The sequence below is a fragment of the Plectropomus leopardus genome, chromosome 7 (assembly GCF_008729295.1).
Source record: "Plectropomus leopardus isolate mb chromosome 7, YSFRI_Pleo_2.0, whole genome shotgun sequence".
NCBI lineage: Eukaryota > Metazoa > Chordata > Actinopteri > Perciformes > Serranidae > Plectropomus > Plectropomus leopardus.
In genome coordinates this window covers 9904619-9922195 of record NC_056469.1, presented here as the reverse complement: position 1 = coordinate 9922195, position 17577 = coordinate 9904619, and positions in this window count along the sequence as shown.

Genomic DNA, 17577 nt, shown 5'->3' with positions numbered 1-17577 from the left:
GTGCGTATTCTATGTAAATTACATGCGATAATCGCCACGCACGGCACAATGCTGGTTCCCGTGGTGCAAACGGAAACCGAGGGTAGATAAACGCAGGCTGGGCAGATTTGCATAGCCTTTGTGTTTTGGGCGCTGCTGAACGTGAGCCCTGAGGATTGGTAGGGATTTCCTCAAGGTTTTGTATAAGTAAATGCCTGCTTCCTCTCAGGGCTGGGACCATTATGTACAGCAGACAGGGGTGGGTGTAGACAGAGGGCACAAACGGAATAACAAAATTACCTGGGCTGGTGGGAAAACGGGGAGGAGGTATTAACCTGCATAACTCGCATCTGCCTCTGCCGAGATAGAAAGAGGGTGTATTGGTGTTTGCATGAGAGTGTGTACTCTACTTCACACTCTGATTCTATACATTACATCAAGTATACTGAGTATATTTGTGTCACCTGTGAGACAATAATGGAGGTGTCACTTTGGAGTCACAGAGAGAGAGAGGGCATGTTGATCCCAATGCTTCTGATGTTCACCTCTAAAGCTTCAAGGTGTGTTATTACTCTCAATGTGTGTATGCTCAGTGCAAACACATGCTCACACCTGTGGTTTCAGACAAGTCTTTTGTTAGGCTTTATATGTTCATGGTACTTGTTCCCTGTTTGTATATGATAGCGGCATGACGATCATTGTCGAAAACAAAGACAAAGCTCCTACTGAGGATCCTGGCACGCATGTCTATAAAACCTCCAACTTTGCACAGAACTCCGACGTATAGTTTAATACCCTTCCAAAATACCTCAAACCAAACAAACAATGTCTGACAGAAAATCAGCAAACAAAGCGACAACGACAACGACGACTGAGAGCCTTTGCACTGGATCAGAAACTAAAGTCGGAGAAATCTGTTTGGATCCTGATAAAACTCCTCATTGTGGAGATTCCATTCAGGAAGAAGTTATCAGTATTCACATTTTTGCACAAGATACCTGCCTCAGTCTATTTTTATGTTGATTTAAGTCAGTTTGTAGGCTTAATTCAATTATGTTACTCAGCTTTGTATTTTAAAATGCACATGATCTGTTACAATTCTGCTTTCCATATACACAGTAACCAAAACAGGTTCTGTTTAGGAGGTGCTTTAAATTTTTGAGACAGTGTACAGTTCACAGGCACTGGAAATGGGTATATACAATACCACAATTCATATTTATTCATTTCTTTTCTCATAACAGCAGACATAAGTTTGGCAACTCACACTTAATGTTAGGGTGCTCACAAAATCTGGGTCCTTAATGGCTCATCTCCAGATAAATTAAAGGGAAACTTCACCCATTTCAAAATTCATACATGCTATTCCAGTGGTCTAAGACAGCCCAAAAATATTGATAAAAATGAACAACTCCCTTCCCAATCCAAAAACTTGAGTGCTAAAACTCAAATTTGTGATGTCATAGGGTATAGTATATAGTCTGGAGCTGCTCCATAGACAATGAATTGGAAAAGATGTTCTGACACAGAGAGCAGCAAGGGGAATTTTCTGAGTACATGCGTACATTTTCTGTTTCAGAACACTACAACATAATAAAGGTCATTTGGGCATGAAAAAAGAAAATAAACAAACTGTGGGTCCACAAAATCAGGCTCTGATTCATTATCTATGTAGCAGCTCCAGACTTTATGACATCACAAGTTTGAGACTTTCTTCTCTGGTTTCTACATTTGAGAGGGTAGCTCATGTTCAGAGATCCTGATTGAACTTTCCGACTGTAAAAATAAACTATTTGTTTTAACTTTAAAAAAACAGAGTTAGTATCCAGACAGCCTTCATTTTTTAAGTTGTCTGAATGTAATTTAATTTAATTTGATTTGAATAGAAAAAAACAACTTGTAATCGTCAATTTTGGAGGTGTTCTTCTCTAACTTTATCAAAGATTACCTCAAAAAGCAAAACCTTGGCACACCTGTAAGTCGACGGGTGTGTAGGAGAAGATCATGGGCCAACCAGATGAGAGCAAAGAACTCCTGCACACCATTTTTTACACTTGCAACAATCAGAAATTTATTGGGAACAACGTTTCGGTGCAGACCTTCATTAGGATATTTGTTAAGGGTGAAGAGGTGGGTGTGCTTTTTTCTGTGCTTGTTTCCTGTTTCTTTATGTGCGTGCGTGTGTGTGTGTGTGTGTGTGTGTGTGCTTCTCCAGGTGCCACCCTCCTCCTCACCTTGCAGAGAGTGATTGAGCACACCTGTGCTTTATCTGCTCATCAGGAGCATGGAGCAAACAAGGTCTAAAGAAGCTAAATGTCGGTGCCAGTGGCTCAGTTTGGCAGCATTGTTGCTGTGTGTCGGATTAAAGACTGAAGGAACTAATGCTGTAATGCACAGAACTCAGTGACCTTTGCTGTCTTTTGGAGGGAGTGTGTTAAATGTTTTGGTGGAATTGTTTATAGTTAAATGAAGTGCCACTTTCTTTTAAAGAAAGAAGATTTTTGTAACATTTTTGAAGACTTTTGTACATGTTTTATGGCTATAAATTGGGTTTTTTAGCCTTCATTAGATAGTACAGCATGAAAGGGAGTGAGAGGTGCAATTACATGTAGCAAAGGACCAAGGTTGGAATCTAACCTGCAGCCACTGCAACAAGAACACAGCCTTTGTGAGGCACACACACCAGGTGAGCTACTGGGCCCCCCTATTTCTTTTGTAAATAAATCACAGCTTTCATTTATATAACTTACTTTACTTGTCTTTTCCCTTTTTTCCCCCCAGTTATTTATTTGTTGTTACTCCCCTTATCAAATGATATTACATGAGTTTTCAGAAAAAATATTTTGTATTTTTAAATATTTTAAATGACCTGATGAAACTCTCTGCAGAGAGGCTATATTCTCAGTTAATTTATGATTATTGCAAGCGTAGATGACAGTGTGCAGGACTTCCTTGCTCTATCAAAGGTTTCCTAGATTGTATATAATTTTGCATGTAGGCTCTGCAAAGGGTTCTTCCAAGAACTGTCTCCCAAGGGTTGATATATTTAACTCTGTATATTTTACATTTACACAACACATATGGTACTTTAAAAAGGATGTTAAAATACATGTCATTCTGAAGTTAACCCATTTTTTCAACAACAAATCTGAGAGTTTACCTTTAGTCCTTTGAAACCTGAGCCAATTGGCTTGATTTCTTAAAAAAAAAAAAAAAAAAGCACACAAAAAGAAGGCAATGATCAGCTTAAGCAGAAATAACCCAGAAATAAAAAAGAAATTTGTGAAAAGTACAAGAAAAAATCAAACAGGAAAATTAAAAACAACAGAAAAATGGCCTGAAAAAAACTGCTTAAAAAAGTTAATATTCTGTAAAATAATTTTAAATTTGTAATTACTATAATTAGTTCCTCATAGAAATTTCCCCTAGCTTTTATTAAAAAAAAAAAAAATTCTAAATCTGCTAATTTCTTGAAATTTGCAGGGCATTTCTTGCCAAGTTGCTCATGTTTGTATTGAAATCAAACCAATTTCAAAGGTCTAAATACTTGGGATAGGCATCTGAAAACAGCACAAGAAAGGTGATATCGCTCCAGGTGTCAGAGGGTTAACTAACCCTCCTATTGTGGTGTCTTGAATTAACTACACAGGTAACTTGATGAGGTCCATTGCAGTCTGCTCACATGTTTACAAAAAAGATTCATATTTATTAACACTCATGTATTCATTTGCCTGTCTCTGATTCATACACACTGAAGAAGACTACGTCATTTCAGGCACCAGTGTGATACTCATGCCTCTGGAACCGAGAGAGCAGCACTCCAGCTGGTGTCAGTAGCAGTGTATTTGTGTTTCTTTGATGGACACGCAGCACTCTTTCATCAAGGTGGGTTCATTTTGTGGTGGGAGGGTTGATGTGACAGAGTTGTCTTTGGAGAATGATGGTGTTTGACAGCAGCAGGCTAACGGATGTAGGAGATCATCTGAGTCTGCCAAGCCTTTAGTTATGATGTGGTGGTGGATGAGAACTGCAGGTGTGTGTCGCCAGGCCCTTCATCCATCACAAGCCCGGACAAAACACAAAGAATACAGGGGGGATGAAATGTTTCCTCCATCTCAGTGGATGAGGGATGTGGTTTTACAAAACAAGACGCGATACCCATCCATTCTCTCCTGACACTGCACTGTAATTTTTTTTTTCCTTTTATCCTTTTTTTTTCTTTTTTGGGGTGGTTTATTTATTGTGTATCTTTTATTTCTTCATTTCTTTCATTTATACATATAATAAACCGTGCATGTTGATATAAATTCTTTAAACATATCTGCTACATATTTTTTTATGTACACCTCTCTGTCTGCATATCACCTAATCTATCTCTATTTGCGTGATCACCTGGGGACATGTCTATAGCTACAATAACCATCCATATATGAAAGATTAATGACATATTCCCTATTATCCAGTGTGTATATGTATGATTCAGTCATTGACCTCCCAGTGGTTTTCTGAATATGAGAACTACCATGTCCCTGTCATTTCCTATTTCAAATCAAAGAGGTCAACACGGAAAATGTCTCAAAACCAATTTGTGTTTCAAAAAGACCCTTGAGAAAAAGTGGCTTGTGTTGTGTTTGATATGCACAAAGACACTTATCCCTTATCTATCTTTTCAGAGAGAAAGAGAAGGAGATAGAGGGTGAAGTGCTCCAGGAATCAGTGCTGCCTCCGTGAGATATGATGCTGCTTGATTTTGATCATTGACATTTGCTTTTTCATGCATCCCGAAAAACAAGGCCTCCCTTCCATTAAGGAATTATTCAAATGACCTTCAACAGTGCATGTTTTCCTACAGTTTTGTTGTGGGAATATGAGAACACATACTGACATCTCAATTACTTATGCAAGGCTCAGAGTAGGCCCAGTGGATGCAATCACCGTGTGTGCAATCCTCAGTCACTCCGAATCACAGAGGCTCCCGGACAGACACACATAATTCAGACAAGTCAGACAGGATTTGCATACAAAGACTAAAAACAAAAAAAAGGAGGGCATAAATAAAAAATGCACCATCTTGAGCAGGAAGAGAAGTTGGAGAATTGAGGGGAGGGAGGGTGGAAGGGGAGACCGGTAAATTGTTTTAAAAAGGTCTTGCATGTCGTGTTGCGTATGTAAAAGGGTTGGACCGATATACAGAGTTGATACTGGCGTTTGGCATTTGGTTTGGTGACGTATGCCTCTGAATGAAAAAGAAAATTATTATCATTATTGACAGTTAAATATATTATGTAATGATTCCTTGGTTTCATTTTTCTTTTTTTTAAATTTTACATATAGCAGTTTAGAAGGGGAAAAACATTGTTTGAAATATTTTAAGCGTAAATTTCAGTATATTTGATGCATTAAAGACGGGTATTTAATAATCTTGTTGGCAGTGTTGGTCAAACTCTTCTATTTAAAGGCCCTCAGTCATCAACCCCCACACTCTCACACTGGACCAGACACTGCTGTCCATCTTTATCCGCTTAAAACCTGAGTTTTTTCTCCTTCCGCCCTTCTGGAGGTGACACACTGTCTCATCGTCGCATGATGGGTGGGGGGTGGTAGGCGAGTGGGTGAAGGGGTAGAAGGGTTGGGGTGGTTGAGGGCAGGCGGAGAGGTGGGGCGGGGTGGGGTGCACGGGAGGCTAACCCAGCATCACGTCATTAGCGTTGCACAGCGGAGATGCAGGGGCACCCTGACACATGTCACGGACAGCCAGCCGAGAGCCCACGTATGAAGCTGACACGCTGCGCATAATTTATCCTGTGACACGATCTGCATGCCGAGTTGTTGATCTGTTGTGTTTGGTTTGGACATGGGCGCTCTGGCAGTGAAGACAGAGGGGGGGTTATTATGCAGGTGGGGGGGGGGGGGGGGGGGGGGGGGGGGGGTTGGGGGGTTGGGAGAGTAGAGCGAGGGCGCAGAGGTGGCAGAGTGTGTGTGTGTGTGTGTGTGTGTGTGTGTGTTTCGAGGGGCGGTGGATGGCAGCATCTTGGTGTTGCACACACTGAAGGGGCGACACATTTGTCATGTCCACTGAGAAGCAACATATACATAAACAAGTGCATTCAAATTCACTAATACAGACACCCGGGCTCTAACACGCACCAACACACACACACGCACATTCACACTTTGGTGATATGCATGTTGAGTCACAGTGAAATCACAGCCATAATCTTGTCCCTTAAGACATCTGTTCGTGAGTGAAAATGACTAATATCGTTGACATGACCCTCTGTCATTCCATTGGATGGGATTGTTTTCCGAGCACTAGCTGCAGCGTGGTGTTAAAGCACCGCTGACACCGCTTCTCATCAGCTTCACATGATTTTTGCTTCAGTGAGTAAAGCGTTAATTAGATGTGTTATATGTTGATGTGTTTGTGTGTGAGATGGTGCATTTTAGTGAATCAGTAAATAGGTGTGGCTATAAAGGCACATATGGACAGATTATGGCCAGTGTTCTTGATAAATGTGCATGTGTGTGTTGATGTTTTACAAATTAGTAAATATGAATGTAATATCAATTAGCTCATGGTTAGGATTTACTGTTATTTGTGAATTACTGTGAGTGTCTTTGGAAAGTGCTCATCACGCATCAACTACTCCTGCCCCCCCCCCCTCCTGGCTCGTTTACATGAATTATGCATATGACCAGTCTTGTTAGAGGAGCCCCTCCCTCATCACGCTCCTAATCCCTGCCGTTGCCTCAGTAACCAAAATTAGACATGACTGTGAGGTTCAGTATGGGCCCTCTGGGCCTTTTTCTGGACAGGCCTCACCCCGAGCGGACATGGATGTGGATCTGGAGGTCTTATATGCCTGTAGGTCACCTGTCCATTGATATTACTGTTTTAATGCTTGTGCTTGATGAGAAATATTAATTTCATCTCATCTTGTTGCCATGAACCCTAAAGCTGGTCAAACAGTGTGTGAATTCATCCCAATCGCTTGCTATTTGACTTGCAGTTTGGGAGAGATCACTGAGCTTCATTACGCACCTACACAATCAACTATTGACTCTTGGACAGTTAGGTGGTGGTAAAAAATTTGTCTTGCAGTTTGAACAGTTTCATGGTCCAATTTCCTTCATGCCTTTATACTCAGTGGTGGAACGTTATGATGTTCATTTACTCAAGTAGTGTACCTAAGTAAGAATTTGAGGTACTTGTGCTTTACTTGGGTCTGTTCTTTTCATGCTACTAACTTTTACTCTACTACATTTTAGAGGCAAATATTGTACTTCATTACATTTATGTGACAGTTTACTTTCTTCACAAATAAAGATTTTTGCATAAAAAACAGAGGAGTTAATAAAATATGTTGATATGATGTTTTGTCGCAAATTAAATTACCAAAAAGATTATACAAGTACAGCTGCAACAGTTAGTTGATTAATGAATTACTCGCCAATGAATGAATCAATCGCCAAATATTTCGATAAAAATTTATGAATTTGTTTTTCTACTTTATTAAAAATATTTTTGAGTTTTGGGTTGTTTTTCCTATTTTATTTCAAATAATTTTGAGGTTTTTGGTTGTTGTTTTTTTCTTTTATTTTTTAATTAGATTTTTTTGGTGTTTTGTATTAATTAAAATTTTGAGTTTGGGGGATTTTTTCTTATTAATTTAAATTATTTTGAGTTTTAGGGGTGTTTTTTTGGATGCATGTCTGTTTCTTAAAGATGTTTGTGCTTTTCAATGCAGGACTTGTAATTATAATAGAGTATTATCACGGGGTGGTATTGGTACTTTTACTTAAGTAAATGATCTGAATACTTCTTCCATCTCCTTTCTTTATGTTGTAATCACTATGGCCTTGTCTTGAGACTGCTGCGATAAACCAGTCACAAGCATCAAATTAAAACAAAGTCTTAAAGGTTACAAACAAGCCTGATAAAACAGGTATGTTATTATACATTTAAATGTAAGACCCAATTATCTTTGACTCTCTATTAAAAATGCAATCTGCAACTCTGTGCTCTCTCCACCTGCAAAACACCTATGTGTCTAACAAATAACTATGACGCAACAAAACTGATTGTTACCCTGGTTATTTTTCAGACTCGATAATTTACAGGTGTTCCTTAAATGCCTCACAGTGTAACCTAGGTTTTGTGTAACGCTCCAGTATGTAGATGTTCCCTAAACGCCTCACAGGTAGAGATGACGGCAGAGACGCGTTTGGTCTAGTTTCCTCTCAGTTAATGCAACAGACGCAACATGTTTATGGTCAGAAACTGTTTTTTACAGAGGTATAAACTGAGTGGAGCTGGCGTGTTGCCAGAGAGTGAGAGAGAGCAGAAACTGCAAGCTGCAGAGTGGCTATGTAAGACAACTTCGGGAGAAACTCCGGCTGCCGTTTCCTTCCTAAATATCCAGGTGAGTTAGCTGCCTGCGGCTAGCGAGTTAGCATCAAGTAGCCTAGCTGTTCAGAGAGAATTTAACTGTCTGTTACTTTACCTGAAAATGTTTGGTGAAAGCTAAAACCATTCACTATATAATGTCTGTGTGATGTAAAGAAGACATAGCTGATGGTGATGAGTTTTTAGCTGCTTAACACGGTCAGCATTGTGTTGTTCAAAGTCAGCCTAAATGTGTTTATGTACTTTTCACGTAATGTAACTTTTACACCTGAGCGAATTTGCTTGATTTCTTTAAAAAATTATGAGGAGAAGGTAACGAATAAAGAAAAAAGAAACTTTCAGAAATTGACAGTTAAACAAGGACATTCAGACAATACAATAACTGTTGTGCACACTTGTGTGCAGGCTGTTTTTTTGATGGATGATTCAATCTGTGGTCTGCAACATGGCGGAGCTGCTTGGTCTTCCATCCAGACTGTCACTGTTGCTCATGGATGCCTCATCGTGACCTGAAGGCCGTAGGAACTGAATTAAAGGGGATCCAATCAAGGAGGATTGCACTCCATTTGCATTTTTTCATGGAGATCTCAGGTAATTTTTTGTTTTGGGCCCAAGAATGACTATAACTGATTTCGTAAGGAAACTCAAAGTTGATAAATAACATAAAAGGAACATTTAAACAAAGAAACTAGAGATTAAAGGAGATTATTGATCTTAAGGGAATTTAAGTGGCTGTTAAAGGAAATTAGACTATAAAGAACTAATAACTGTAAATTAGAGCATTTTGGTCCAATAGAGGCACATTTGATTTGTGAGAAAAATTCAGGTGTTGAACACTAATTTCTAATTTACAGCAAAGTGTGGTTGATGTTTATTTGTGATTAATCTTATTTCTGTGTTACTGAGTTTAAGTTTTGCCTTGAGTGAATATTATGATTATATTTTGTATTATTGTGTTTTAAAGGGAAATGAACAGGACAAAATTATCCTTTCACCTTAAGATATTTTTTTCTATTTTTTGTAAGTCAGTGGTTGTGTTTATTTTGTGTAGGCTGTAGGTATTTTCATCTCTCTTGTAGTCTGCTGCTGTCCAATCTCCTTTCCAACTTAGAAATTTAGTGTACATAGATAACTGAGTTAACCTGATGTAAGGATGACTCGTAGATCTCAGGTGTATTCCATTTATGAGAGCCCCAGAGTTAGATACTTCAGATACTAAACCCAGGATCAGCAACATGTATTCCCTTCTACAAGGAAAAGGTTACACTCAGGTTACATGATCAACATTTATCAGGGACATAGAGTATGGAGAGCATGTCCAACCGCCCTTTTCAGTGTTTCACCACACTCTACAATGCAAGTTAATGTAATAATTACAGGAAATATAAGATCAGGCTTACATCATGGGGAAAAAAGGGTTTTGCATGTGGTTTTCTCTGTGCATACCACCATCAATTAGCTATTATTATGTCAAGCACAACAGCCCTGCATCCTAGGAATTTTGTTCATTAAATATGTCTACACATCTGCAGCACACAATTTACATCCAGCACCAACATTTAGTGCCAATGCTGTAAGTAGTGCTCCCTTGATGTAGTGAAGCAGAAATGAAGGGTGAGGAGGTCAGGGTGGTGGGTTGGCATAGCACATCTAACTTGTGGGAGACCATCGCAACTCTACAGGTTTACCACTTTTTCTGTTAACATAGCCACAATCTTTCCCCATCCTAACCAGTTTTAGTTGCCTAATCCCAACCATACCTTCATCCCTGTTCATTTGTCATAACCACAGTCTTTCCCCAACCCTACCTATAGCGCAGACTTTTGTCAGTTTTCTGGAAAAAAACAAACTAAAAAATAAAATAAAATAAAGATTGCCATTGGTCAGAGTTTTACAGAATTGTCCCATACAAACATCCTGGCTGAAAATTGGGTTATAAATTGTTTATTGTAATAGTTTTTATCAAAAATAAATTCTTAAAATTGTCTATACTAAATTACTAATGGTGATTCAAAGGCCATGACATTCCCATCAGTTGAAAACAGATTATGTGGAATTTTGAAAATTTGCTCCAGGCTTTTCAAGCTACAAACTGGGCTATGTTTTTCAGACTGGTTCCAACAGAATAAAAGTTTGCTTGTAGTGAATATAAAAACAAGGCAAGACAACACAATACCCTTTTACTGTCAAATCTCAATACACTGGACAGGAAACTAACTCACAGAAACAACAAAATACAGATAATCTGACCTCCAAGGCCTTAAAAGTGGTTCTCTGATCACATCTAGTCAATATCTCTTCTGTTAATAATATTTTAAGATCAGACATGTGGCCACAGAAATGTGGCTCCAATGTGGTGTGGGGTATTACTTCAACAATCTGGGAAAACCTGCAATGAAAGCTTTTTTTATGGAGACTTTTAATGTCCCGTAAAGCTCTAAATGCTGTTTCTAAGACTTATATAAAATGATTATTTCCCAGAGGATTTGGACCTCAGGGGCAGGCATTGTACATTCATTCCCTTGCTGTAAAAAACTTCAATGTGTTTGTTTGGAAGCAGTATCCCTGCATTACCCCCAACCAGCTCAATCACTGCTCCCTTGTGACCCTCCATTAACATTATTGGTTTTTGTAGTCAGAGGTTGCTGACGGGGTTTCTTGGACTGCAATGGAGACAGAAGACCATCAAAAGAGGCCTTTTGTTGCCGAGATAAATAACTGACATATGGGCTTTGTGTGGCATGAATGCTGTGGTCTTTATTTCTGATGTCATGTGTTAACGATTTAATCTGTGGGCAAAATTTCAAATTTCACACTGAATATGACTCAGCACAAGTAGTTAGTGCCCTGGCACTGACCCTATTGTAATCACTCACACAAAAAGAATTGTGTTTTTGAGGGGCTTGAAGTGTTCGAAAATTCATGAAGCCTTCACCTAGAGGTACAAAAATTGAGAGGCACATGTAACATCCCAATAATTAAAAAGAGTCTCTTGGAACCACTAGCAACTCCGACAATATGAATTAACTTCTCATTGTCAGGGCTTTTTTTGCCTTTTTTCAGGTGTTGTACTTTAACAAACACCTCCTAGAGATTTTGTTGGATCGACTTCAAATTTGGGTAACATAATTTACTGATGTTCGCAGTGCTAAATTGCAAAGCTTTTGAGTTTTTTATTGACTGCTTTGGCAGCGGCGAGGCATTGGATTTCCATGTTGAACCACCAAAAAGGATGTTGTTTTGTGTCTGTGCATGGTCAAATCTTCCCTGAACTTCACAGGACTGATAAGAGTCTACATGCCAAAATTGGGTTAAAGTCAAAATGCCACCTACTGGCAACAGGAGATGACAGGTTTAATACTTTGATGTACTTCTCTTAGCAAATTGACTTAATCCAACTCAGTTTCATTTTGAGTTACTAGATGATGATGATGCTTTGTTGTGAAGATTGTGAGGTTTTATGTAACAGCGTTGCTATGGCAGCACAGCGAATTTCAACCTTTAGACATGACACAGGAAGCTGTCATAACTTGACTTTACATTGTCCTGTCTGCCACAAATTTCACAGGAGTCCAGGTATGAAGATATGTACATGCCCATATTTTGTTATACTCATAGCGCCACCTACTTACAATGGAGAGTCAACCTGATGTGACAAAGATCATCCAATTTACACAATATTTACATAGTGTGGTCTGCAATAGATATATAGCGGCATACATATAATAATTGTGTGTTCTGTTGTGCCTCATAATTGATACATGAAGTCTTACACAATTTGCGATGCATCATTTTCATTGCCACGCAGGAAATAATATCCAAGTTATGTGCTGTGTAGATGGTCGCAGAAATGCACTGCTGCGTCAACCTTCATCCCGTCATTACCTGCGAAGCAGGAAGGGCCCATTCATCGCTGTTTGCAGCTTTAATTTTATTTTTAAAGGTGTTCAGTAGTAAAGTGAAAACTCTGATTGCAATAGGAATTTGTACATTCTTGAAATGTCATTTTCTTCCGTTTGCTGAGAGCCCTTAGTCCTAACTTTGGGAACCCCTGACCGCTGTGGCATCAGTTTTAAGAAACAAAAGTAAAATCAAGGGAGAATGAAGCAGACTGTCACTGTAGGCAGCTTGCATGTAATTGTCCCGTTGTTATTTCGAGCCTGTTAATTTCACAGCACCAGTTGGAGTTGTCCATCTGTTTATCAAAGGTTAACTGCCTCCACACTTACGAAGCGTACGTTTCTCACAGTCCTCAGAGTTTACAACATGTAGTGGATTGTCATCTGAAAAGTTTGTCCTCCCTGTTGATAAGAGAGTAAATGACAGGTTTAGTCACAGTACGTCTGGTATAAATAACTGAGAGGGAAAATATAAACTCAACCTGAACTTGAGGAGAAATTAAAGTGGAGAAATGAGAAGTTAGAAAGTGGCAAATATAAAGACGTTCACATTTATTATCTTTATTTTAAAATTATTAATATAAAAAAGGACTGACAGGTCAGACAATCAGAGGGAACAATTACAGTATGTGATCTATTTCATATTGCTTTCCCCATGGAGGAGTCTGCAGATGAGTGAAAGCTTTGGTGAATGTGGAGAGTACAGACGGGCAGACAGTCCAGTTAATGGCCATGCATCATCGTATCGGTAGGAAGGTAGAAAGCTGCAGTTCCTGAGTGTTGATTTAATGGACAGCCTGTCACTTCCTTGTCACTGCACCAAGATAATTTTACTTCACCCATTGTGTGTAAGTGTGTGCTGTATGTGCAGCCGTTTCCAACATGATTGCTGTTTAGGTTTCCATATGTGAGCACAGTATTAAGAGCACAAAGAAAGGCTTCTTGCAGTGTTTCCAGGCTAGCATTGCAGAGCTTTGTTTTGATGGAGAACCATGTAATCCGTCTGTTTGAAACACACTGTGAATAGTGGCTTAAGGCAAGTTTTTACAAAAGTCCTTCCCCGTACCAAATTTCGGACCAGAGAAAGAAATGGCTGCTCCCACATGGCACTTGTTGATAAAGTCGGCTTTGTTTGGTATTTTTTGTCATGTGAATCACAGCTAAACCAATGCATAAATGAAGTGGAGGGTCTGATGTAGTTTTGGGATTCTCGTGTGCCACATAAACCTGCAATACATTCTGAGACATTTACATTCTAATTAAGCATTGCAGCTTGGTCATTGCCGTTTACACCTAGAGGTATTCTGCTGCGTCTGTAGATGGGGTATCGGGACAGCGTGTCAATTTATGCATGTTAATGCATTCTGTCTTTTCAAAATATACTTCCATTGAAAGGTGAAAAGTCCAAGTTTTTTTGGACCAATATCTACCTTTGTTCCCATCCAGCCGACAGTGACTTTTAAGCTCCTTATATTACGTCACCACCGGCAATGTTTTGCCACTGCCACAAAAGGTGGCTTTTGGCATTGGTGTCCGACAAATAGCTGAGCAAGCTATGGTATTTGATTTTGGGGAATGAGAAAGCTGGAACCTGTCAAGCCGGCAGCTATGGAAGCAATACCTGTGAGCACCTTAAATATGACTGATAGTTAAAAATCAGTGTGTTTTTTCTGCAGCAAACATACACAAAGAAGAGTTTAAAAAAGAAACTCGTTGCCATGGTGACTTTTTGCCCCACAGAGTTTGTGAATTCTGCTTCCTGTTCCTGAACCGTGGATGGAAGTGACACCATGTGACTGCGCTACCAACACATTTTCTCCACAGCTAGCCCCACCCAGCCTCCGACATCCGCCACCCAGTACCCCCCCCCCACCTCGCCACCCTGCTTCTCCTTTGTTAAGCCAAGCTCGGAGTGCCATAGACACAGATGAAGGCGTGGAGAAAACACATGCCAAAAAGGCCCCCCTGCCACTCTCACTCTTGCACAGCGACAATGATAGGCTGTCATCACACAGCGATCAGCACTGTCACCCACAACATTGCCGTGCACAAACACACACACGTATACAAGTGCAGGCATGCACACAAACACACATATACACAGGCGTACACACACACACATACACAGGACCCACGGCTGTGAAAATCCGCACCAGCCTCGACAACACTGACAACCAAGTCACTGCTGTCACTTCAGTTATTTTTACACTGGGGCCTGACAACACATCAAAAATCCCTCTCGCTATGGGAACAACATGAGACCACTGCATCAAGCCCATTAGACGCCACGTGTCACATCAAATATCTAATTATCTGCTATTCAATATTCCCAATTAAGTTAGAGATGTTCACTATGCACATTCACACAATAATTCAGCACAGTATTGTGAATGCAAACTGAGATGATAAGGCTGGCCTAGCTGTAAAAAAAAAAAAAAAAAGAAGAAAAAACACAGCTGCATTGCTGTCCTGGTGACAGTGAGAAGGCTGAGGTGGATCCTGGAGAGAGTGATCGCTCGCTGTGGTTCAGTCCTGTTTTCTGCAGATACAATCTGACCAGAAACAAAGAGAAAGCGAGACACAGAAAGAGACAGTTATTCTACTATTTTTTTGTCCAGACTGGTGGAGGAAGAGTTAACTTTCTTGGCCCTGGCTGCTGTCAGCAAGCAGAAGGCAGCTATGTGATGAGTCTGATTGGCGGCCGATGGCGGTGAGATCAGTGGCAGGGCTGTGCGATGGATGCCATCTTGGCCGGCTTGTGATGTGCAGTTTGTCGCCCGGGCTACACTAGGAAGGAAAGCCTTGAAAATACTGCTGGCTGTCAGTCAAAGAGAAATGTGGTGTAGTTCCAAAAAAACCCTTCACCAAATACCTTTTTGTTTGCTATCTCTCCTTTTCACAGCCACTAGGACGTGATGCTCAGTGTTAGTGTAGTAAATAAAAAGGTGAGTAAACTCGAATGGAGGCGATAATCAGAACGATCATAACGATCACTGATTCAGTGAAATCCTCATCTAACTTAGGATAGAGCTCACTGATACAACCTAAATGTGATTCAAGTAAGCCTTAAAAGGGGCTAAATGCAGTAAATGTCGGTCAGCCTTTCTGTTCTGCTTTACAAGTAACTGTCTTAAGCTGTCACAGAGCTCCAAAACAAAAAGTGGTCGGTTGCCAGTGCCTTTAAAATCGATCCATGTGACGTTTCCAAAAACAACACATATAAGCATGCCATGATACTTCACCCCTTTGGTTAAAATTTGGTTTTAGGTGGAGAAAACTAAGTACAAGTAACTAAAAGTACTTGGTTGGGTAAGTATTGCCCTTGTAGTTTTAAGAAATCAGTTTTAACTGAGGGAAGGACACAGGATGCGAGCCACAGTCCTCCTTAAAGGCCCAGATGCATTAAACCAGCATAAAGAACTATTGGGGTCAAAGGTGTTGCGTCGCCTCGTGTCACCTGCGTCTTGGCCAAAAAGTTGAACTAGAACACAATGTGAAGACTACAGTTAACAGCCAACTAGCACTTATGCTTGCATGAGTGGAAATAACTCTCCATGCCAACAGGTGGCAGTAGTCGTAGTATTGGTCATTCAAAAATGGAAACTGTAAGGCAGAGCTGAGGGATTCAAGACAGTTATTAGCCAGCTGGCACATCAGCCAATGTTGAAAGAACCAAAAATACCTACAGTGCCCTACCAAACAAGAACACAAAGAGTCATGAACCATTTCTGCATACGAGCTAGATGGATAAAAATATAATCTTACCTTATGTAACAAGCTAGTTTCGATCTTCTTTCATATTCTTTCCTCCCATTTGTTGTGCACTGAGCTGAACCAATCAAAGTTATTTCATAGAGTGGTGGATTCCCCTGACTCTGAAGCCAATTCAGCTTGCTGAATCGACTGAAAAAAAGCCAACAAGGGCTTACTATAGTGCCAGCTGTGCAAGACACCACAAAAACTGGTGCAACAGACACTCACCGAAGGCCTGCCAGTGACCAACAACTGACTGTTGGCTTGGTGTGTCAGGGCTGTAGGAGGTTACGTGGCTGTGAAACATCAAACATCTTTGGTCTTTTACTTTTTATCCATACAACTGCACAAAATAAGTAAATATATAGATCATTCAGATTTTTTGGACAAGCAACTAAAGTTGTCCTTTTTTAGTGAGGACAGTCTCAGAAAATAATATGAAATTACTATTTTTCAAAGTATAAATTAAAAAAATTATCAACATCTTTCATGAAATTGGCAGGTTATTATCTTAAGTAGGCTGCACAATGCATTATTTCAATTACAAATTAATATAATTACTGGTGTTTGGTGTATGGGTGCAGATTTAACTGTGCAGAGAATGCAAATCTCCATGCAAACCACCAGTCAACTGGCTCCCCACACATCAGGGAAAACCTCTCAACCACCCCACCCCCGACTCCCTCACCCCATTTTTCCCCATTAGCCCCTTGTTTGCCATGACAGAGTGGGATTAAACACTGTGTAAAATGTTACACTTCTGAGCAGCCCCCTTTTTAAATTTAGTGACAAAACAGACAAATTAAGCCTTTGCCCCATGCAGTCTTGCCCTCCCACTCCCTCCCTCCCTCCATCCCCCCCTTGTACGTTTGTAGCCTGAAGCGAGTATTGCCGCCTCATCACAGACAGTCGGAGGAGGACAGCGGGGTCAGCTTTGCCTGCAGGCACGGGGCCCCTCGGAGCTCCAGCAGCCGCTCATTTCATCCCTCAACCAACATCTATAAGAACAGAGGCCCTGGCTGTATCTGCTGACCAGGAAGTAACACAATAACATCAGCAAAGCAAAGCAGACAAATGAGCCCAGGATCAACGGCTGGCAACATGAAAGAGGTTACTCTGCCATTAACCTCAGATAGTATGTGGAAGAGACATTTATGACATATTTAAAAATTTTGGTAACACTTGAAGAGCTGCTTATTTAAGCATTATTAGAACAGAGAGTTAACACTGCATGATCCAGCGCTGCACACTGCTGCCAGTGACCCCAACACAGTATAACACATCCTCCAGTATCTTGTACTGTTGCATTTCTAAAAACAATTAACAAATATTTAGGATTTGATTCAATGTAATATTTTGGCCCTTTACAAACAACATTTTGTAGTTAAGTGCTAAGTAAGACACATAGCCATTTTGTTTTGCTTAATTTATTCAACCGGCCTGTGCTATTTTTACCATGCGTAAAGCTAGTTAGCTTGTTAGCAATGTAGTAAAATGGCAATTTGAATCTCACCAGTGCTGACTGGTCAACTATTTCTC